Source organism: Schistocerca gregaria, chromosome 5, assembly GCF_023897955.1.
Source record: "Schistocerca gregaria isolate iqSchGreg1 chromosome 5, iqSchGreg1.2, whole genome shotgun sequence".
NCBI classification, from domain to species: domain Eukaryota; kingdom Metazoa; phylum Arthropoda; class Insecta; order Orthoptera; family Acrididae; genus Schistocerca; species Schistocerca gregaria.
The window spans coordinates 243,176,307-243,200,128 of record NC_064924.1 but is presented as its reverse complement, the minus strand read 5'-3'; the positions used below and the strand labels follow the sequence as shown (position 1 = coordinate 243,200,128).

At 44.1% G+C, this 23,822-nt stretch overlaps 1 protein-coding gene across 1 annotated transcript in view; it reads right to left on the bottom strand.

Annotated features, from left to right (window-relative positions):
* The window catches only part of LOC126273193 (uncharacterized), a 493,173-nt gene that overhangs the window by 60,733 nt on the left and 408,618 nt on the right, over positions 1–23,822 (bottom strand). The gene's annotated exons all lie outside the window — the stretch shown is intronic.

The following is a 23,822-nucleotide window of genomic DNA, read 5'->3' as shown; positions in this document are numbered from 1 at the left end:
AGGAAGGAATCTGCATTGCAAATACTTTGCTTCGGATGTTGCTGGTGGTAAATGAGCGGGCAGCGCGAGTCGCGAACACTACTACAGCGTGGAATGAACGCAGCCGGATGCAGAGCGCAGAGACTCTGAGAGTTGCTGTTCTGGAAGTTGGCTCCTCGCCATTCTGTGAAGAGTCCTGCAGAATGTTTTCGTATACTGCTGCGCAGGGACATAGCGTAATCTTAGCCAACAGGCATCTACATCAACGTGTATAGTCTGCAAATCGCTGCAAAGGACGTGACACAGATAATTGTTTAATCTCTCTTATTAAACTAAGTAAAAATATTAAAATTAAGACTAGAAACGTATGTTAGTAGTTATGCTTGGACATTTGTTTTTATTGCTAATATTTGTTCTATTTTTTCTATAAGTTTGGGAAAAACATCGCTATGCCAGGAAGCTATAGACCAATTTCACTTTTCAGCGTTTGCTTCAGGAGCCTTGAAAGAATAGCTTATGCGTATGTAACATCCTTTCTAAACAATAGCATACAAGTAGAGCAAGATGGTTTTACGCAGAGAAGAAGCTGTTGCGATCAGGTCCTTTCACGCAGAATTGCACTGAGAAAGAATTCCAACAACAACTCAAAAATCAGCCGCGTTTTTTGATTTAAATTCAACCTTTGATATAGTTTAGAGAGAAGGACTGCTATTGATGGTGCTACAACTTAATTCTTGCAAATCCTTTTTCCATCTACTCAACGAGACATTCAGCGACAGACTTTTACAAGTACACTTCAGTAGGAAGTCAAGTATTTTCCATAGTCTCCAAAATAACCTACCACAAGGATCTGTACTAGCTTCTCTAATGGTCAATATATATACATCTTATACCACTAACAACACCTCGAAAATTCATGTATGTGGACGATACTGCATCGGTAACCGATGTTCGTGCTTTGCCCAAATTGAGGGTGTACTGACAAAAAACCTTGACACAATTTACGAATATTTGAAAAAAAAGGTGTCTGACGCCAATTGTTGAGGGTGACACGGCGGTCGATCGGTACCGTTGGGCCTTCTGAGGCCGGTTCGGCCGAAGTTCAAAAAATGGGGCATTCAGCCGACACCAAACAAAACTGAAGTTACGTTGTAGTACACCTTAACAACAAAGAAGCTCAGAGAACTATTGTCGTTCACCATGACGGAATCACACTGAAACATAATTCACAGCCTGAGAACCGCGGTGTCCAAATTATCAAAAAACATCAAAACTAGGACTAATCTCTTCCAGAAGGTGGCAATTACGTCATGGGCTGCTACTGGTGATACCTTAAGAATTAGCACAATAGCTCTCGTACACAAAACCACAGAATACTATGCTCCAGTGCAGTTTAATAGATACCATACCAACCCTGTCGATACACATTTAAACCAGGCAGCGTGAACCGTAGCTGTAACTATTAGAACAACGCCTCTCCAGTGGCTACCAGTACTGAATAATTTCCAGCCTCCTCAATCTAGACATCTGGAGCACTCAAATCATAATCAATAAGTTGGAAAAAGTGTCATGTCAACCCATCCCTTCCCAGTCAAGCAGATTTCCTTAAACGACAGCAATCGAGACTGAAGTCAAGACATCCACCTGTAGTACATCTACATCTACATGACTACTCTGCAATTCACATTTAAGTGCTTAGCAGAGGGTTCATCGAACCACAATCATACTATCTCTCTACTATTCCACTACCGAACAGCGAGCGGGAAAAACGAACACCTAAACCTTTCTGTTCGAGCTCTGATTTCTCTTATTTTATTTTGATGATCATTCCTACCTATGTAGGTAGGGCTCAACAAAATATTTTCGCATTCGGAAGAGAAAGTTGGTGACTGAAATTTCGTAAAAAGGTCTCGCCGCGACGAAAAACGTCTATGCTGTAATGACTTCCATCCCAACTCGTGTATCATATCTGCCACACTCTCTCCCCTATAACGTGATAATACAAAACGAGCTGCCCTTTTTTGCACCCTTTCGATGTCCTCCGTCAATCCCACCTGGTAAGGATCCCACACCGCGCAGCAATATTCTAACAGAGGACGAACGAGTGTAGTGTAAGCTGTCTCTTTAGTGGACTTGTTGCATCTTCTAAGTGTCCTGCCAATGAAACGCAACCTTTGGCTCGCCTTCCCGACAATATTATCTATGTGGTCCTTCCAACTGAAGTTGTTCGTAATTTTAACACCCAGGTACTTAGTTGAATTGACAGCCTTGAGAATTGTACTATTTATCGAGTAATCGAATTCCAACGGATTTCTTTTGGAACTCATGTGGATCATCTCACACTTTTCGTTATTTAGCGTCAACTGCCACCTGACACACCATACAGCAATCTTTTCTAAATCGCTTTGCAACTGATACTGGTCTTCGGATGACCTTACTAGACGGTAAATTACAGCATCATCTGCGAACAATCTAAGAGAACTGCTCAGATTGTCACCCAGGTCATTTATATAGATCAGGAACAGTAGAGGTCCCAGGACGCTTCCCTGGGGAACACCTGATATCACTTCAGTTTTACTCGATGATTTGCTGTCTATTACTACGAACTGCGACCTTCCTGACAGGAAATCACGAATCCAGTCGCACAACTGAGACGATACCCCATAGCTCCGCAGCTTGATTAGAAGTCGCTTGTGAGGAACGGTGTCAAAAGCTTTCCGGAAATCTAGAAATACGGAATCAACTTGAGATCCCCTGTCGATAGCGGCCATTACTTCGTGCGAATAAAGAGCTAGCTGCGTTGCACAAGAGCGATGTTTTCTGAAGCCATGCTGATTACGTGTCAATAGATCGTTCCCTTCGAGGTGATTCATAATGTTTGAATACAGTATATGCTCCAAAACCCTACTGCAAACCGACGTCAATGATATAGGTCTGTAGTTAAATGGATTACTCCTACTACCCTTCTTGAACACTGGTGCGACCTGCGGAATTTTCCAATCTGTAGGTACAGATCTATCGGTGAGCGAGCGGTTGTATATGAGTGCTAAGTAGGGAGCTATAGTATCAGCGTAATCTGAAAGGAACCTAATCGGTATACAATCTGGGCCTGAAGACTTGCCCATATCAAGCGATTTGAGTTGCTTCGCAACCCCTAAGGTATCTACTTCTAAGAGACTCATGCTAGCAGATGTTCGTGTTTCAAATTCTGGAATATTCCATTCGTCTTCCCTGGTGAAGGAATTTCGGAAAACTGCGTTCAATAACTCCGCTTTAGCGGCACAGTCATCGGTAACAGTACCATCGGCACTGCTCAGCGAAGGTATTGACTGCGTCTTGCCGCTTGTGTACTTTACATACGACCAGAATTTCTTCGGATTTTCTACCAAATTTCGAGACAATGTTTCGCTGTGGAACCTATTAAAGGCATCTCGCATCGAAGTACGTTCCAAATTTCGCGCGTCTGTAAATTTTAGCCCATCTTCGGGATTTCGCGTTCTTCTGAACTTCGCATGCTTTTTCCGTTGCCTCTGCAACAGCGTTCGGACCTTTCTTGTGTACCACGGGGGATCCGTTCCATCTCTTACCAATTTATGAGGTATGAGTATCTCAATTGCTGTTGCTACTATATCTTTGAATTTGAGCCACATCTCGTCTACATTCGCATAGTCAGTTCGGAAGGAATGGAAATTGTCTATTAGGAAGGCTTCTAGTGGCACTTTATCCGCTTTTTTAAATAAAATTATTTTGCGTTTGTTTCTGATGGATTTGGAAGAAATGGTATTGAGCCTAGCTACAATGACCTTGTGATCACTAATCCCTGTATTAGTCATGATGCTCTCTATCAGCTCTGGATTATTTGTGGCTAAGAGGTCAAGTGTGTTTTCGCAACCATTTACAATTCGCGTGGGTTCGTGGACTAACTGCTCGAAATATTTTCGGAGAAAGCATTTAGGACAATCTCGGAAGACGTTTTCTGCCTACCACCGGTTTTGAACAAGTATTTTTGCCAACATACCGAGGGTAGGTTGAAGTCCCCACCAACTATAACCGTATGAGTGGGGTATTTATTTGTTACGAGACTCAAACTTTCTCTGAACTGTTCCGCAACTGTATCATCGGAGTCTGGGGGTCGGTAGAAGGAGCCAATTATTAACTTAATTCGGCTGTTAAGTATAACCTCCACCCACACCAATTCGCACGGAGTATTTACTTCGACTTCACTACAACATAAACCAGTACTGACAGACACAAACACTCCACCACCAATTCTGCCTAATCTATCTTTCCTGAACACCGTCTGAGACTCCGTAAAAATTTCTGCAGAACTTATTTCAGGCCTTAGCCAGCTTTCTGTACCTATAACGATATCTGCTTCTGTGCTTTCTATTAGCGCTTGAAGCTCAGGGACTTTTCCAGCGCAACTACAACAATTTACAACTATAATTCCGACTGTTCCCTGATCCAAGGACGTCCTGTAATTGCCAACCAACTCTATGACTTCAACTTCAGTGATCACTGGACATAACTTTGACAAGAACAGAGGGTCAAGAACTCCCACGTCGTGACAGATCCAACTTCGGAGGTACTAGGATGCTCTCTTCCCAGAAGACAGCGTTGCAACATCAACAGGATTCGCACAAACCATGATGTCTGCAACGAACCTGACCACGGAAGCAGTGGATTGTCCTGCCCACAATGACCTGCAATTGTGATAAAGATGTGCAGTGGCCAAAATAGCTATATGTTCGTTTAGTTTCAGTTTCCAATAGTTTCTGATGTGTTCTACATACTATAGGATCTCCTCGTTATGAACGTTTTGGAACGAAAAGTACATACTCTGAGTGGAGAAAAGCCATGGGAGACCTGATATCGTGTCGGACCTCCTTTTGATCGGCGTAGTGCAGCTACTCGACGAGGCATGGAAGTCGTTGGAAGTCCCCCGCAATATCTAAACATTCTGGGTGGTGTCTGATTGTTCTATATCGTGTCTCCCTACCACTTTCGCGCAACGAAGCTCTGAGTGTGTTTTTTTAGGGAATTGACTAGTTTGAACCTGGGACGCCAAACCACACATGACATGTAGAATTCAGAAGAGTTCAGTGAGACTAGCGATGATATAACCAAATACTTAATGATTTCAGCGTCAGCTCCAGTGCACTCCCTGTAAAAGAATCTTAATACTAACAAAATTTAGTGGAAGGGGTTCAAGGCTTTCCTATTTTTAGTTAGCTGGTAAAATAACGTCGGAAAAGCAGTTAAGTTTACCACTGGAAATTTTATTCTACTCACAAAAACATCGTTTATAAATTGCACTATTGATAAAAGGAAATGTTTTAATACAGGATGGTAAAAACCGACTGCGTTCAACAAAAATGTGAACGAATATTCCCTGAATGGGTTTCCAAGTTCTACAATGGATCGAAGGATGACCTACGCCATATCACATCTATAATCTAGGTTTAAATTAAGTTTCACAAAAGAGAAAACTATCAAAATGGTCTACAGTGACCCTCAATTATCTTTAATTACTTATTTAACTTGTCGTAAATTACAGTGGCTGATGTGGCTTCTCAATAACTATATAACAGAAAAACCATCGCGATTCAGATTTTTACTTCAAGTGGCAAATGTGAACACCATGAGCTTTAATTGACGATCGACATAGTATTACGCAAAATGGGTGTGTAACAGATGAGACTTCTGCAGTTCTGAGTGAAGCTTTATGCGCTGTTATGCGGCATCGCGTGCGTTCATTACCTTGTCGGTGTTCGTCAGGGGGCGGCGGGTAGCACAGCTCCGCTCACCTCGCCGTCTCAAAAGCAACTCTCTCCTAACTTCTCCTTACTACAATTTACCGAAGTTGGTTTAAAAAAAACTATCTGGCTGTGTTTTCATCTGACCAATCAGGGTCTCAATGTTAACCTTAAGCTCTGTCTACAAAAATTCTGTCTATCCAATGAGAAACGTTATACTTTTCGTGGTGGGGCAATGTTTTTAAAGTTTGCAACGTAACACAGACGCGAAAAAGTTTCACGCTAAAACTTGCAGCTGATGTGGTCCTTTTAGCGTTATCGTAAGATCTATACTGTTCTTCTGGAGGGCTCTATCTTTTAACATGGGCTGGGGGGTGGTCCTAACGTAACAGAGACGCGAAAAAGTCTCACGCTAAAACTTGCGGGTGGTATGGCCCTTTTTGTGTTATCGTAAGATCTATACTGTTCTTCTGGAGAGCTCCAGCTTTTAACATGGGCTGGAGGGTGGTCTGGACGTAACAGAGACGCAAAAAAATCCCACGCTAAAACTTGCAGCTGGGGTTGTCCTAGTGGTTAGCTGACGACGTGGGTGTCCAGTCCGTCCCTTATCGTAGGGCCTTCTAGCTTAACATGGTTCTGCTCTCGGCTTCTGTTCTCGTTTCTCCCCTCGCAACTGCGTCTGTCTCACAGTGGGACGGTATGACATGCATTTAGGCATTCCTGTGTTAGTCTGTGGTATTCCATTTGCTCACTCGTTACCCGTATTACTTTGGTTAATTTAATGTCACGATTTGTTCGGAGCTTTGTGACATACTACTGGATTTGCTTATTATGTCAGGGTTTTCATGGAAGGTGTTTTATTTGCCTGACACCTTACAAATACACAGAGCCATGCTGCCTCTATAGCCATCCATAATTGCGAAAGTGTTGCCAGTGCAAGATTTTGTGCACGAACTGACCTCGCGATTATGTCCCATAAATGTTCATGTCAGGCAATCTGGGTGGCCAAATCATTCTTTCGAATTGCCCACAATGTGCTTCATACCATTCGCGAACAACGGTGACCCGGTGACATCGCGTATTGTCGTCTACAAAAATTCCATCGGTGTTTCGGAAAAGTGCTTGAAAATGACCTACGGCCGAAATTATCTAATAACAGAGGCAATAAATAGAGCACAATGAAGAATGCTCCTGTCATAGCACAAAAAAGGCGAATATGCACTTGCCAGAGTTAGGGATATAAAAGAAGGGAAATAGCATTTCAACTTTTTTGGCAGCTTCAAAGACATTTGAATCAAAACATCTTGATGTATTCGCACTTTTTAATTCGTTAATATTACTACCCATGTCATGTAACATAATGCATCGTGTCAAGTAAAGTAACATGATGGTTCAATGGTTCTGGGCACTATGGGACTTAACTTCTGAGGTCATCAGTCCCCTAGAACTTCGAACTACTTAAACGTAACTAACCTAAGGACCATGCTCGAGGCAGGATTCGAACCTGCGATCGTAGCGGTCACGCGGTTTCAGACTGAAGCGCCTAGAACCGCTCGGCCACTCTGTCCGGATAAAATAACATGATACATGATGTCATGTCATATAACATGACACAAGCCATGGTTTTGCCACGCCGGACAATATGACACAACGTGTCATTTAAGTTTAAGATGCACACATCCGCACTCCGGGATACTTCCTATTATAGTTTGTAATGAATCTTTATTTACGTGACCATTACGCCACTCCAACCCCAGTTCTCGATACCAGTAATTTCGTACTACTTTTCTGCGAAGTAACAGACATATTTTTGTGACAATATTCACATTTGGTTTTATTAATGTAGAGGTACTCCGATGTATCGATATATTACAATGATATGGTTCTTGTGTGTACTTATTTCTGTGAGACTGTCATAATCTTTGATTTACTTGTAACCGTTTTGACGCGAAAGCGCACAGAGCAGTCTTTGTTTCACTTTGCAGAAGTTAAGTTATTATTTCGCTTTGTAAAAGAACAGTCAAGTCTTGTGTTTGGTTAAAGTGGAAATTAAATATATGAAGATTGATACAAAACTGTTTTCTTGACGATGTGACAATTAAGAAGTATATGTGAATTTACAAGAAGTTTAATAAAAATGTGGATCGTGATACCAAGTCAAAAATTATTTCTACCATACCATTATTCTGATCTGGGACTGTTCGATCATTAAGAATTTCCTGAAAAACGCATTTGTTAGGTCTTCAAATATTGCTAAAATACAGATGTGGACCTTCTAGCTGTCAAAGTGGCATCTCCCTAGAATCAACAAAATGAGCCATAACAACTTCGACGAAATCTACGTGGGAATCCATTCATGATATAAGTGCTAAATTAATGACTTTTTTTACAGTGACTTCATTATTTCGATTCTGACGATACCATCCACAGTCAATAACTTGGTTGTTGTCCGATAAAGTGAACATATGCTGCGTGAGCAACATTATTAATCTGAATTCTAACCTACTTTTCAAGTGGTGGTATTGTTAGAATATCCACCCCCACTCTCAGATATTTCCATTTGTAGATGCGTCCTACTCTCTGGAGGCACATGAATTTATATCTGTTTGTTCTAACACCCTGTACCATACACGTAACAGAGCGTGGGTCGAAAGGATCTCACTGCGCTGAGCAAACAAGGTTAACTCTTAAAACAGTGCGAATAAGTCAAGGTTTTTGATTTTAATGTTTTTGAAGCTGCCAGATAAGTCAACAAGCTAGTTCCTTCCTTTTGCATCCTTAACTTTTCCCAGGACATATTCGCTTTTTTTGTGCTACGATAGGAGCATTTTTCATTCTGGTCCTCAGATTTTTACTTTACCATTATTTTGACATTACACCGCCACAGCTTGGCAACCGATGTAGATTTTTATTTACTCGGGCGACGACTGATCCGGTGTAGGTTTTTTACTGTATTTCGAACGATGTCGCTTATACCGCGGCTGCAGATGAAGCTTTCACAAAACAACAGAATGATCATTGATTTCTTGTATTTGTCTACCTTTCTCAAAATTTGTATTGATTCACACAATTTTTAAATATAGAAATGGTACACGAAAAAACCCTCACAAAAAAGTGTTCTTTGCACGTAAAATCCGAAAGAACCTAGACTTCTGAAGGCGATTTTTCAATTTTATCGTAAGTATGAATTTTTTTATTTATTTGTTTCACTTTAAACCGTTTCTGCGCATACTACTCACGCAAGAATGAATTTAACGTGCTGTATGTAAGTCGACTTTAAACATCGTATCTCGACAACGGATAAAGATTATGGGACAAAAATTCTTTTTCACCTCATAGATTTTTCCATCTTCGTGAAAAGTTTGAAGCGATTTGAACAAGTTTAAAGCATACAAATGATGCGCTTCAAAAACCTCCCAGAAGGGCGTTAAACCGTCGTATGTTGACAAAGGATAAAGATTATTGGACAACAAATTCCGTTTTCACTTTATCCATTTATCTACTCGTGTAAGTTTAAAATATAGAGGTGGTGCGCTTCAAAAACCTCCCAGAAAACGTGTTTTTTGCATGTAAAAATCGAAACGAAGCAAGATTTTTCAAAATCGTCAAAACTTATCTTGGACAAAAATCAGGTACGCCAGTGAACCGAATTTGACCCTCAGCCTCGCCTCAGTCCGGAATTACTTAAGGGAGACTTTTTTTGCACGTAAGATCGGAATGGTGCATATGCAAATGGTATCATTTGCTGAGAATTAATTTCAACCCAGTTAACCTCTTATGCAAAACGAATTAATCTATTAGCACGTTCTGACTGGGCACAAGCCAGGGTACGTCGTTCAAACCTTGCATAATATATTGTAGCATGCATACAATGAGACAAATGTTCGAATAGATATACAAATGGCCGATGGTCCAGAATAAACCAAAAACTTTCTACCACATGTTCCTAGCTCAAATAGGAACCGAGCACCAAGACCTCCCCCCCCCCTCCCCCCTACACCCTGCGCCCTCCTTCCAGAAAAGTGGTACGTCTTTTCAGATATATTTGTTACAGCGCTTCCATGGTGTAACGATTACAGCATGCCTAGACCACGTATTCCTTCTTAAAATATATTGAGGCTGTGGACGCCCACAAGAAAAAAGCGATAAAAGTATTGCTTGGTAGGGATGTTACAGTTATCCACACATTTTAATAGATTAACCCCTCTGTGCTGGATACGAGGAAGTAATTTAATCTGTGATATCTTAGATGACCGTGTCTGAAGTTAAAAGCATCTATCAATGTGTAAAGTTTCTCTCTCTCTCTTTCTCTCTCTGCAAGCGCGTGCGCAGGTGTGTGTTTGTGTGTGTGCGTGTGTGCACGGTAGTGTGTACTGTATTTCTGGGCATTTTGAACGATCATTAATTAGTAAAATTAGTAATCCATTTGGTGTCTGTCGAATTTATGACGAAAATGGGGGGGGGGGGGGGGGTGGATTGGACCGCAGTTATAAATACGTCTGTCAATGAAATATTAAATTCCGTCACTGGAATTTATTTTGACTGCACCTGTTCTGACGTCAGTCATTTGCGCCCATGCATACACGAAATAAGGACGTGTTCTAAAAATTTTTAATTACTTTATCCGGTCGCTGCTTCGTCCAATTCCAAATCCTAACGCGTGGTAATATTTTAAATATTTTGCTGCGGGTTTATACTCCATGAAGCCAAGTTCACCAAGGTTATGTCGTCGTAACTGCATCTAAATAATTTTCGAAATATCTGGAGATTCGATTTATAGTGAATCATAAAGGACAATCTTACAAATTCAAATGGCTCGAGTACTATGGGACTTAACATCTGAGGTCATCAGTCCCCTAGAACTTAGAACTACTTAAACGTAACTAACCTAAGGACATCACACACATCCATGCTCGAGGCAGGATTCGAACCTGCGACCGTAGCAGTCTCGCGGTTCCCTACTGAAGCGCCTAGAACCGCTCGGTCACCGCGGCCAGCCGGACAATCTTTCGTTAAGCTTTTAAAGTCCTGACGATCTCTCTGGGAATAATCTCATAAGTGCTGATGATTATGCAATACAAAGTAATAGAAAGTTTCCATCGGTTATTGTTGTTTTCACAAACAATGTAAAACATGTAATCCCTCGTGTATATGATTTTAGCTTTTTGGAGTAATTGTGAGCTAAATGTGTTTTGATCACACAGAAAACATTGTTTTTGTAGAGTACGTCGAAAAAACGGATTAACGTCGCAGATAAACCAGTTATTGTTTGCATTATTCGAAAACTGTTCTGTAGCTACGCGTATTTAGAGGGCGTAGCTTTTCCTGTTGTCATTTAACATTCCACCGACATCGAGGTTATCAGAGGCAAAGCGTTGGCCATTTTCGACAACGATGGGGGAAGCAAATTGTTGTTGTTTTGAAACATACCAGATGATTATAACAGTGTGCCGGAGCGGGAATGGAACTAGGAACCTCTCTTTTCGCAGGCAATATTCTTACTAACTGAGCAATCCAGGTACGTCACGACGCGCTCTCGTAACTTAACTAGTGTCAGTTTCTCTCATCTGCTTTCTAAACTTCAAAGAAGCTGTTATGTATACAAGCTCTTATATATGCTAGGATATTGCAGAGAAAGGCTTTGCTGAAGTCTGTACACTACCTTCCACATTCCGAGGAATGGGCCGCAGATTATTCAGGAATTGGAGGCCAGTCTCCGTGGTACTTAAACTCCTGACACAGCGCTTGTATCGTAGGTAAGGCACTCTGTGTATGATACACAGTACATGGGGTGTAAGAAAACCAAACTGACAAACAACAACAAACTGAGGATGGGAGCTCACATCTGGAAACATTATCCAACAAAGGCCCAGGGTGGCGACGCCATAAGGGAAAACGCCCTCCGTTAGGCAATCTTTTCGGCGTGAATGCCAGTTTCAGTGAAAGCGGAATTTGCCGCAATGGACGTACATCTACATCTACATCTATACTCCACGAGCCACCTTACGGTATGAGGAGGGGGATAGTTCTTGCACCACTGTTTCTGCCCCCTTTGCCTGTTAAAGAGGTGATTTGTTTGCAGGAAAAACGATTGCTGGTAAGTCTCCGTGTGAGCTCATGGTCTTTTCGCGAGATATACGTTGGAGGCAGCAATGTATTGTATTGTATGTGTGCATACATGTGTTAAACAAGGGACCTAGAAACGACGGAGAGGCTTCGTCCCGCCATAGCTCTCAGTGGGTCGAAGCCCGACAAGAGGCCACAGCAGTCCACCCACCCCACCGCCGCCAAACACCGACCCCAGGGTTATTGTGCGGTTCGATCCCTAGTGGACTGCCCCCAGAAACGTCTCATACGAGTGTAACCCCAAATGTTTGCGTGGTAGAATAATTATGGTGAACGCGTACGTGGAAACAGTGTTTGTGCAGCAATCAAACGGTTCAAATGGCTCTAAGCACTATGGGACTTAACATCTGAGATCATCAATCCCCTAGACTTGGAACTACTTCAACCTAACTAACCTATGGACATCACACTCAGCTATGCCCGAGGCAGGATTCAATCCTGCGACCGTAGCAGCAGCGCGGTTCCGGACTGAAGCGCCTAGAACCGCTCGGCCACACAGGCTGGCGCATTGCAATGGCCGACATAGTGTAACTGAGGCGGAATAAGGGGAACCAACCCGCATTCTCCGAGGTAGATGGAAAACTGCCTTAAAAACCATACACAAGCTTCCGGTACAACAGACCTGGACACTAATCCGACGGGCGGATTCGTGCTGGGGCAAGCCGGCAAGCAATGTATGGGCAGACTCTCCTAGGAACGTATTAGGTGTAGACGTATGAAACCGGAATTTGGTTACAATAATTACACGTCTGTTGTTTGCAACTGATAAGTGATATTTCATTCAAGATAATCTCCATTGTTTTTATACATTTCTCCCACCTCTCCGGCAGGCTACGAATGCCAGGCAAAAAAAAAAGTTCTACTTTTGAAGCGAACGAGTCAGCGAGCCATTTTCGAACATTTTCATACAAACTGAAGCGTTGTTCAGCGAAAGTGTGTCCCATTGTTGCAAATAGATGATTATCAGACAGAGCCGAGTCTGGAGAATAAGCCTCGATCGTTTCCCTGACTCGTATGCTGTGTATGATGGGGCGTTACCAAGAAGCAATATGACTTTGTGTTGCCTTTTTCCATCTTCCGGTCGTCTTTCACTTAATGTTCGATTTAAATCGATCATTTGCTATTGGTAGCGATCAGTGTTAACTGTTTCACCAGGTTTTAGCAGCTCATAATAAATGACGCCCTTCTGATCTCACCAAACACACAGCATTGTCTTCTTTCCAAAGCGATTTTATCTTCCAGTGGATGTCGATGGTTTGCCTGGATTCACCCATGATTTACGACGCTTAGGATTCTCAAAATATATCCGATTTATATCACCCGGAGAAACGGCTTTCTTTTGAATCTGGCGAGCAGCATTTCAGAAGTGGTCTTTCGGTTTGCTTTCTGCGTCACATTTAATTGTTTCGCGAACCACTGTTGAGTTTGAGATCGTCTTTGTCCAGTAAGGCCTGCAATTAGTTGTCTACTAACGTTTTCAGTGGTTTCCTTCGCTCGTCGTTTCTCACGTCAAAATCATCACTTTTGAATTTTTTGAACCATTTGAAACACTGTGTTTTTCCAAGAGCATGTTCGCCGAAAGCGCCGACAAGCATTCGATGCGATTCTGCAGCAGTTTTCTTCAAATGATAACAGAAAACCAATGCTGCCCGCAAATCGTAGTTCGTAGGCACAAAACTCGACATGTGTACGGGTTTGAAACAAAGACCGATATATGGAAGTCGGGTTATTGTGTGGTGACATTCGTCGTCAGCTGTTATAGGAAACAGATGGCGCTGCAGGCGCGGTCCCACGGGCCCTACACTGACGACTAGCACAATCTATAGGGAAATTATGGTTTCATACTTCAGCACCTGCTACGATCTCGGAACTTAAGCAGTAAACTACACTACGATGCGCAACGCCTCACTTGCAGCATCTGCAGCGGAACTGGCCAAACATCTAAGTTATTCTTCCACGCTTACTAAACGAACCTGTAACGAGACCCGCTGCTCTTTTGGGCATCTTCTCTATTCCTTCTATCAATACTGTCTGGTATGGATCGCAGACTGAGGAGCAATATTCAAGTACTGATCGAACGAGGGTTTTGTAAGCTACCTCCTTTGTGGATGGACTATATTTCCTGACGATTCTTCCAATGACACTCAGTGTGGCTTCCTCCTTACTTAGCCTAGTTTGTGTGTTCGATCCACTTTAAATCTCTCAATACCCATGCTACTACATATATAGTGGATGTTACTGATTCAAGCGCTTGTTCCGCAACCGTGGAATCATACAGTAAAAGGTTCTCCACGGGCACGTACGTCAGAACAGCACAGTAGAGTGCGCTAACAGCGTTGATGGCAGAGACATTGCAGTCCTTTAGCGATCTAACTGACGTTTGGTCTCGAAAGCGTGGCCTAGTGACAGACATTTTCTCCTATGACATCGATGCATTGTAGCATCTTTAAATGAAGAGACCCTCTTCAACGCGACCCGCCCGCACTGCCCAGATAGCCGAGTACGTTAACGTGCCACCTCCGGAATTCGGGGAGGCGAGTCTGGTCTGAATTGGATCTGTCTCGTTGATTAACATCAACGGTTGGTAAACCGGCCAGCCTGGATATGGCTTTTAGGCGGTTTCCCACATCCAGTTTGGTAAATAATGGGCAAGTAGCCACGTCCCGGCTCAGATACAAACTACGCAAACATTTAGAAAACGTTCTCATACTTGAACATGAGCCTTACTCTCAGCGCAGACAGATGGGGTACACAAATTCCGTGCCGAGGAGAGTGGTGTCGGTAGTAAGTGCATCTGGCCACCGACTGCCACTAACATTCCCAAAACTCTTGTAAGTACAACGACACAATAGGGAAACGGGACAACTCAAGGAAATAAAAGAAGATGTAGAATATTAAAAAAAGGAGAAAAAGCAGATCTAGAAAATACTCTCTTCAGCCTGTTGTAGTTCATCGGAATCACTTTCTTGCCCCCTGTACATAGAGTGAAACAGAATACCACCGGACAAATTCGGAAGTAGTTCCAGTGTAAATTTGGAAATTTGTGGTAAGTTCCTTATGGGAGCAAACTGCTGAGGTCATCGGTCCCTAGGCTTACACACTACTTAATGTTAAACTAACTTACTCTAAGGACAAACACACCGATGTCCGAGGGGGGACTCAAACCTCCGACGGGGGGAGCCGCGCGAACCGTGGCAAGGCGCAATGTTCAGGTGTATTTTCAGAGTATATTGGTGCTATGGAGCAGTGGTCTCCGGTATATCGTTACAGTTTAACATTTCGTTCGATTTATTACCACAAATGTCCGCTCCGATAGCTGAATGGTCAGCGTGACGGACTCCCGTTCTCAGGGGCCCGGGTTCGATTCCCGGCTGGGTCGGGGATTTTTCCACGCTCAGGGACTGAGTGTTGCGTTGTTTTCATCATCATTTCATCCCCATCCGGCGCTCAGGTCGCCCAATATGGCGTCGAATGTAATAAGACCTGCACCTAGTCGGCCGGACCTGCCGGACCTCCCGGCCAATGACGCCAAACGCTCATTTCCTTTACCACAAATTATTTTAGTATCTGTGTTACAATGAAAATATCAGCACAGCAGTAGAAATGCCGAAGGTATGAGGTGTGTGTCTCGTTTAAGAGCAAATTTGTTCAGCTGACTATTGGTACCTGCTGTTGACAACAGAATGCACATATTACTCTTCGCCGTCAAATTCGCATTCAGCAGGGCTCAGTTGTGTCTCAGGCTTTCCTTTCTGGCAGTGTTAATAGTACATTTACAGTGATCCACAACAGTATGGATAGGTTTACTGATAAGCACCTCGTCTCTCGGTTCATTCAAAGCACAGGAAGAGCGACACGATGATGCTATGATGGGCTGTTCCTGCAGTGATGATAACCACTTCACAGCACTTTTGCATGTGCACAACTGCGCCTCCGAGAAACTGGATCCTTTCACATGATGGTTGCTGCATATTATAGGCTACTTCAGTGTTGTGAGGGTATTATCACAGAATGAAGGTAATTGGGCAACAAGAAATCATAACTGCATTATTACTCTGTAATGGTCCGTCGGTGACCATGATTCTCTTACAGCAAAAGAAAATATACCTGAATATCCTAAGAAACTGTCGGTAAATTTCAGTTGCAGCCTTGAAAGCTATCCGTCAGATTGCATCTTTCACTTTTAATTTGCTCCTCTACAGTTCAGTTGTTTTCGCGTGCTAGTTAGTTGGTTCAAATGGCTCTGAGCACTATGGGACTTAACATCTATGGTCATCAGTCCCCTAGAACTTAGAACTACTTAAACCTAACTAACCTAACGACATCACACAACACCCAGTCATCATGAGGCAGAGAAAATCCCTGACCCCGCCGGGAATCGAACCCAGGAACCCGGGCGCGGGAAGCGAGAACGCTACCGCACGACCACGAGCTGCGGACTGCTAGTTAGTATAGGGTTCCTGTAAAGATAAAAGTCTATCTGTAGTACGGACTTCACCAAGTTACGTATCTTTGGAGTTAGTCTGTGAGGCATCCAGGCAGTCATCTCCGAGCCTTGAATAATAAGTGTCTCCCCCAAGCCTGAAGTGCGTACTGCCATTCGATTTCTTCATTCTGGTGGTTCCCCTTAATTTCATGCAGCATACGTAATATGGCAGGAAAGTGCGGCAATGATGCAGGATTGCTGAAGAAGGACTACAGATGTTCATGATGCAGGCTGTCAGGGAAGGAAGCAAACGTCAGCCCATGATATTGTTCAGCGATTGGATCAGAGAATATCATCTACTAATGACATTTGAGAACAAGTGAAGAGGAATGCTGTCATGAGGCATCGTCCTTCATGATGACAATCCTCAACCGCACTCTGTAGCTCCAACAAAGAGCCTGAACCAACACTACGACAAATGTCCAAGTCGGAACAGTGACTTGCAGAGAAGTCACAATTAATAATATTTTGCGGACTATTATACCGTGGTCGAACTGATTTCACTTCAAAACCAGACATTTCGTCCCCATCTGCGAAGGATATTTTTAAGGGGGATCGAAACTTTGTTGTGAATCGCGACTGTCTACAACCAACTTTCGCACAGTGGCGTGACGTCCCATGTTTTGAATACGTAAGCGCAACGGACCGTCGTCGACTGCCGTCATCCACTGTTACTATTATTCCATGGTGAAAGACTGGTACACATCTTCTTCAGCACCGGAATCCAAATTTCATTCAGTTTTACGCCCTATCTGGAACATTACACTTTTTCTTTTATATATTTAATCGTACGGTTAAGGCTCCCCGTCGCGCAGGCCGTTCGCCGCAAGCCGGTCTTTCAATTTGACGCAACATCGGCGACCTGCAATCGATGAGGATCATAGGGTGATGATGAGGACAACACAACACCCAGTCCCTGGACGGAGAAAATTCCCCGACCCAGCCGGGAATCGAACCCGGGCCAGGAGGATTGACAATCTGTCACGCTGACCATCCAGCTACTGGGGGCGGACAACATTACACTGTGTGTAACTAAAATAGCTAAAAATCAATTTTTGAACACTCAGTATACACCGAGGTGACAAAAGTCAGCCGGCCGTTGTGGCCGGGCGATTCTAGGCGCTTCAGTCTGGAACTGCGCGACCACTGCGGTCGCAGTTTCGAATCCTCCCTCGGGCATAGATGTGTGGGATGTCCTTAGGTTAGTTAGATTTAAGTAATTCTAAGTTCTAGGGGACTGATGACCTCAGAAGTTAAAGCCCATAGTGCTCAGAGCCGTTTTTGAACAAAAATCATACAATACCTGCTAATTTTGTGTCGGAATTATTTTTGCCCGGCGTAGTGTACCAGCTGGACGTTGCATGGTCTCAACAAGTCATTTGAAATCCTCTGCAGAAATATTGAGCCAAGCTGCCTCTGTAGCTGTTCATTATTGCGAAAGTGTTGCCGATGCAGGATTTTGTTCACGAACTGACCTCTTGATTATATCCCATAAAAATTCAATGGGTTTCAAGTCGGGCGATCTGGATAGCAAAACCACTCCGTCGAATTGTCCAGAATGTTCTTCAAACCAATCGCAAACAACTGTGGTCTGGTTACATGGCATATGTCATCCATAAAAATTCCATCGTTGTTTGGGAACATGACGTCCACGAATGGCTGCAGACGGTCTCCAAATTGCCGAACATCCAGAGGACCCAGCCTGTTCCATGGAAGGACAACCTACACCATTAAGGAGGTGCCACTTGCTTGCACAGTATCTTGTTAAGAAATAGGGTCCACGGCTTCTTTAGGTTGCGCTGCACGCGAACTCTACCATCAGCTCTTACCAACTGTAATCGGGACTCATCTGACCGGGTCACGGTTATACCGTAATCTACAGGGTGAAAAGTATTTGAACCGACAAACTCTGGAAGGTTGTAGGGGACATCAAAACAAATATTTTTCCCTAATATTATTTTTTCGTATGAGGATTATTTAAACCGGTGCAGGCCGTATTACGCTCTTCAGTTGTTAGAGGTCTTCAGTTGTAGGCAACTGCTGTCCACCAGTGTGGTAGTGCATTCTCTCTGTTTACTAATGGAGAGATACACTTGGAGTGAGTACACTGATATGGTTGGTGCGTACTACGTAGCGCACCACAACGGACGAGCTGCACAGCGGGCTTATCGACAACATTATCCTAATCGCCGTATCCCTCTTCATACGACCTTTGTTGCTGTGTAACAACGTCTGCGTGAGACCGCGTCATTTAGCAGATTACCTGGACGGATACGCCGTCGCACGGTAAGAACGCTGTCTTGCAGCAAGTGGAGCGGAATCCTTCAATCAGCACTCGTGCAACTGCACGTAACATGGGGACGAATCAGATGAATGTAAGAACAGTCCTTCGAGAGCAACTGTTACGCCCATTTCACTTACAGCGTGTCCACAACCTGGAACCAGTTGATTATCCACCCAGAGCACAGTTTTCTTATTGGTACCTGGAACAGTGTGAAATGCATCATACATTTCTATCCTCTGCGTTGTTATCGATGAAACAACGTTCGGGCGTGATGGAGCCTTCTACATGCACAAGTCGCATGTTTTCAGTGAGGATAACCCACATGCCACAGTTACTAGCGCTCATCAAGTGCGGTTCTTCGTTAATGTGTGGGTCGGTGTTTTTGGGGACTGTTTAATAGGGCCGTATCTACTACGTAGGCCATTAAATGGTGGGCACTATCACAATTATGTCGCCAGAGCATTGCCAGAATTGCTGAAAGACTTCCCGCTCCCTACAAGGCAACGCATGTGGTTCCAACATGACGGGGCGCCGCCACATTTCAGTCGTCGTGTGCGTCGATTCCTGTACCGATGGTTCCCAGAAACGTGGATTGACAGACATGTCCCCTCTGGACTTTTTTGTGTGGGGAGAGAAGCGCAACCTTGTTTACGAAACACCTGTTGCATCATAAGAGGATCTGGTTGCCCGGTTAGTAGCAGCAGCAGGAACAATTCAGGATAGTTCAAATGTGTGTGAAATCTTATGGGACTTAACTGCTAAGGTGATCAGTCCCTAAGCTTACACACTAGTTAACCTAAATTATCCTAAGGACAAACACACCCACCCATGTCGGAGGGAGGACTCGAACCTCCTGCCAGGACCAGCCGCACAGATCATAAGACCGCTCGGTTAATTCCGCGCGGCAGTTCAGGATAGTCCTGGGGTTTTTGCCCGTGTCAGACAGAACATGACCCGACGGTGTAACCTTTGTTTACGTGTCAATGGAGGCATTTTTGAAAATCTGCTGTAATTGAAATTGAGTTGTGTTAATGTGTTGTCTCTTGGTCATAAAAAAATGGAAAAGTGTTTGTTGGTTTAATTAATTTGCCGCCAGAGAAATCTTCCTCTACCGGTTTAAATACTCCTCATAGCAATAAAGGACACTAGGGAAAAATATTTGTTTTGATGTCCCCTACAACCTCGCCGAGTTTGTCGGTTAAAATACTTTGCATCCAGTATATCATCACGAGCACAGGAGAGGTGTTGCACCGATGTCATGCTGTTAGCAAAGGCACTCGCGTCGGTCGTCTGCTGCCATAGCCCATTAACGCCAAATTTCGCCGCACTGTCGTGGCGGATATGGCCACCGTACGTCCTACATTCATTTCTGCGGTTATTTCAAGCTGTGTTGCCTGTCTGTTACCACTGACAACTATACGCAAACGCCCACTGCTTTATCCGTGGTGAGAATAAATGCCTGAAATTTGCTGCCCTCGGCATACTCTTGACACTGTGGCTCTCGCCGTACTGAATTCCCTAACGATTTCCGATATGGATTGCCCCACGCGTCTAGGTCCAACTAACATTCCGCGCTGAAAGTCCGTTAATTACCATTGTGCGGCCACAAATGCGTCGGAGAGCTTTTCACATGAATCACCTGAGTACAGTTGACAGCTCCGGCAATGCACTGCCCTTTCATACCTTGTCTACGCGATACTACCGCTATCCAGTCACCTTTGTCATAAGAAAATGGCTAAAAATATTTTTTTATACTGAGTGTGTACTGAAATGGGAGGTGGATGATATGGTTTTTGGCAATGGAAATTCCTTGTGGCTAGGGCCGCCCGGCGGGTAAACCGGTCGCCTGGTGCAAGTCTTTCGAGTTGACGCCACTTCGGCGACTTGCGTGTCGATGGAGATGAAATGATAATGATAAGGAGAACACAATGACGGCATTGATACGGAGGATGACACGCGTAAAGCCGAAATACTAAACACATTTTTCCAAAGCTGTTTCACAGAGGAAGACCGCACTGCAGTTCCTTCTCTAAATCCTCGCACAGCCGAAAAAATGGCTGACATGGAAATGAGTTTCCAAGGAATAAAAAAGCTACTGAAATCACTCAACAGAGGAAAGTCCACTGGACCTGACGGGATACCAATTCGATTCTACACAGAGTATGCGAAAGAACTTGCCGCCCTTCTAACAGCCGTGTACTGCAGGTCTCTAGAGGAACGGAAGGTTCCAAATGATTGGAAAAGAGCACAGGTAGTTCCAGTCTTCAAGAAGGGTCGTCGAGCAGATGCGCAAAACTATACACCTATATCTCTGACATCGATCTGTTGTAGAATTTTAGAACATGTTTTTGCTCCCGTATCATGTCATTTCTGGAAACCCAGAATCTACTCTGTAGGAATCAACATGGAGTCCGGAAACAGCGGTCGTGTGAGACCCAACTCGCTTTAGTTGTTCATGAGACCCAGAAAATATTAGATACAGGCTCCCAGGTAGGTGCCATTTTCCTTGACTTCCGGAAGGCGTTCGATACAGTTCCGCACTGTCGCCTGATAAACAAAGTAAGAGCATATGGAATATCAGACCAGCTTTGTGGCTGGACTGAAGAGTTTTCTAGCAAACAGAACACAGCATGTTGTTCCCAATGTAGAGACGTCTACAGACGTTAAAGTAACCTCTGCCGTGCCACAGGGGAGTGTTATGGGACCATTGCTTTTCACAATATTTATAAATGACCTAGTAGATAGTGTCGGAAGTTCCATGATGATTGCAGCATTAGAAAATTGCAGCGATATGCAGGAAGATCTGCAGCGGATAGGCACTTGGTGCAGGGAGTGGCAACGGACCCTTAACATAGACAAATGTAATGTATTGCGAATACATAGAAAGAAGGATCCTTTATTGTATGATTATATGATAGCGGAACAAACACTGGTAGCAGTTATTTCTGTAAAATGTCTGGGAGTATGCGTGCGGAACGATTTGAAGTGGAATTATCATATAAAATTAATTGTTGGTAAGGCGGGTACCAAGTTATGATTCATTGGGAGAGTCCTTAGAAAATGTAGTCCATCAACAAAGGAGATGGCTCACAAAACACTCGTTCGACCTATACTTGAGTATTGCTCATCAGTGTGGGATCCGTACCAGATCGGGTTGACGGAGGAGATAGAGAAGATCCAAAGAAGAGCGGCGCGTTTCGTCACAGGGTTATTTGGTAAGCGTGATAGCGTTACGGAGATGTTTAGCAAACTCAAGTGGCAGACTCTGCAAGAGAGGCGCTGTGCATCGCGGTGTAGCTTGCTCGCCAGGTTTCGAGAGGGTGCGTTTCTGGATGAGGTAACGAATATATTGCTTCCCCCTACTCATACCTCCCGAGGGGATCACGAATGTAAAATTAGAGAGAGGCTTTCCGGCAGTCGTTCTTCCCGCGTACCATACGCGACTGGAAAAGGTAAGGGAGGTAATGACAGTGGCACGTAAAGTGCCCTCCGCCACACACCGTTGGGTGGCTTGCGGAGTATAAATGTAGATGTATATGTCCCTGCGCGGAGAAAATCTCCGACCCAGCCGGGAATCGAACCCGGGCCGTTAGGTATGACACTCCATCGCGCTGATCACGTTTTTTTGTTTTTTTTTTAATTTAAGTGCTCTACCAACTTTTTTTTTATTTGGATACAAAATTAGGCAGCTCACAAACACTAAATGAAATGCATATTCTGCACAAAAAAAGAAAAAAATCATTTTAAAACAAATCACAAATTTAAAGGAACAGGGATGTTGTTTTTATTTATTTATTTTCAACAAAGATCACTCTGTTAAAAGGTACATGTAGATCATTTCATCGAATAGTATGTGCATTACATATTGAGTGGTGAGAGAAGCGTGAGGTTCATTATCAGCTGTCAAATGTGCACACCGACTGCACTCGGCACATCCCAACTGCGTGGGGGGTCAAGGAAGACTGCCTGAAGATAGTTGGCAAAGGTTTTCCGATAGTGTGACCATCTACGAACCTCATTGTGGGCTTGCTGCAAGAAATACCAAAAGTCAAGTCGCGACTTGGCAGCATCCCCATAGAGGTACGCGATCGTCCAACCTTTGACCCAGATGATCGTCTGTGATTTAGTCGCCGGATAGTAGTCAGTCTCCGGATGTAAGAAGGAAGAAGGGGTAATATGTTGCGGGGTCACACGGAGGTAGCAAGCCACCATCTGTCTTCCTAGGAGCCAGACGTCCTCCACCGCGATACAAGTTAAGCGGTGATGGTCGTCATCCACTTGGTGACATTTCGGGCGCAGTGGAGTGTCCACTAGTCCAATTGCATGGAGTCGTTGGTTGGTGTTGAACTTGCCATAGGCGACAGAGAACCACAGTGCCCGAACGAAGGTAGGAAGGAATTTTTGGTGCACATGTCTCCAAATCTTCGGCCAATGCAACCTGGGGTGTTTGAGTTCAATGACATTACGACTTATCCGTCGCACCAGCCAAACATAAAAATACTTCGCACATGGCGGTCTCGTGCGCGGAAGCTCGTCACTGACATAACTAAGTTCCACGATAAATGTTGAAACATGCGCAAAATGTGGCGTAATGTTGCCCACCGCCACCGGAGGTGTGAGGGACGCTGGAACCAGGAGATCCAGTAGGCGGGATGTAAGGGAATCACGTCCGCTACGCCATTGCTTGTACATCGTGGCTAGAAGGAGCGCCGTCGCTCGGCAGTGAACATTCGTAAGTCCGAGTCCCCCCTTGTCCGTAGGGAGTGTGAGCGTTTCGTATCGCACCTTGAGGGGCGATCCAATCAACACAAAATAGCCTAGTGCTGATTGAAGTCGACGTCCGAGCGTGAGTGGTAGGGGCAGGATCTGCGAAATATGCACCATTCGAGAAACCACATAAGTGTTCAGATACTCGACTCGCTGCAATGGATCAAGGCGCCGTAGGAGATGTTGTCGCGCCATGGTACGTGTTGTCTGTAAAATACGTCGGTAGTTAACTGCCGCAGTATGTTTTACAGTTGAGGTAAAGTCTATGCCGAGATAGCGGAATCGTTGCACATAAGGAAACGGCCTGATTTCTTCCGGCGTAAGGCCCCTTCCAACCGGCATTGCCGCCGATTTGTTCATGTTCACTGCACTACCCGCCGTCACGCTGTGGTCCAACAACAGTTCAATAACCGTCTTCACCTTT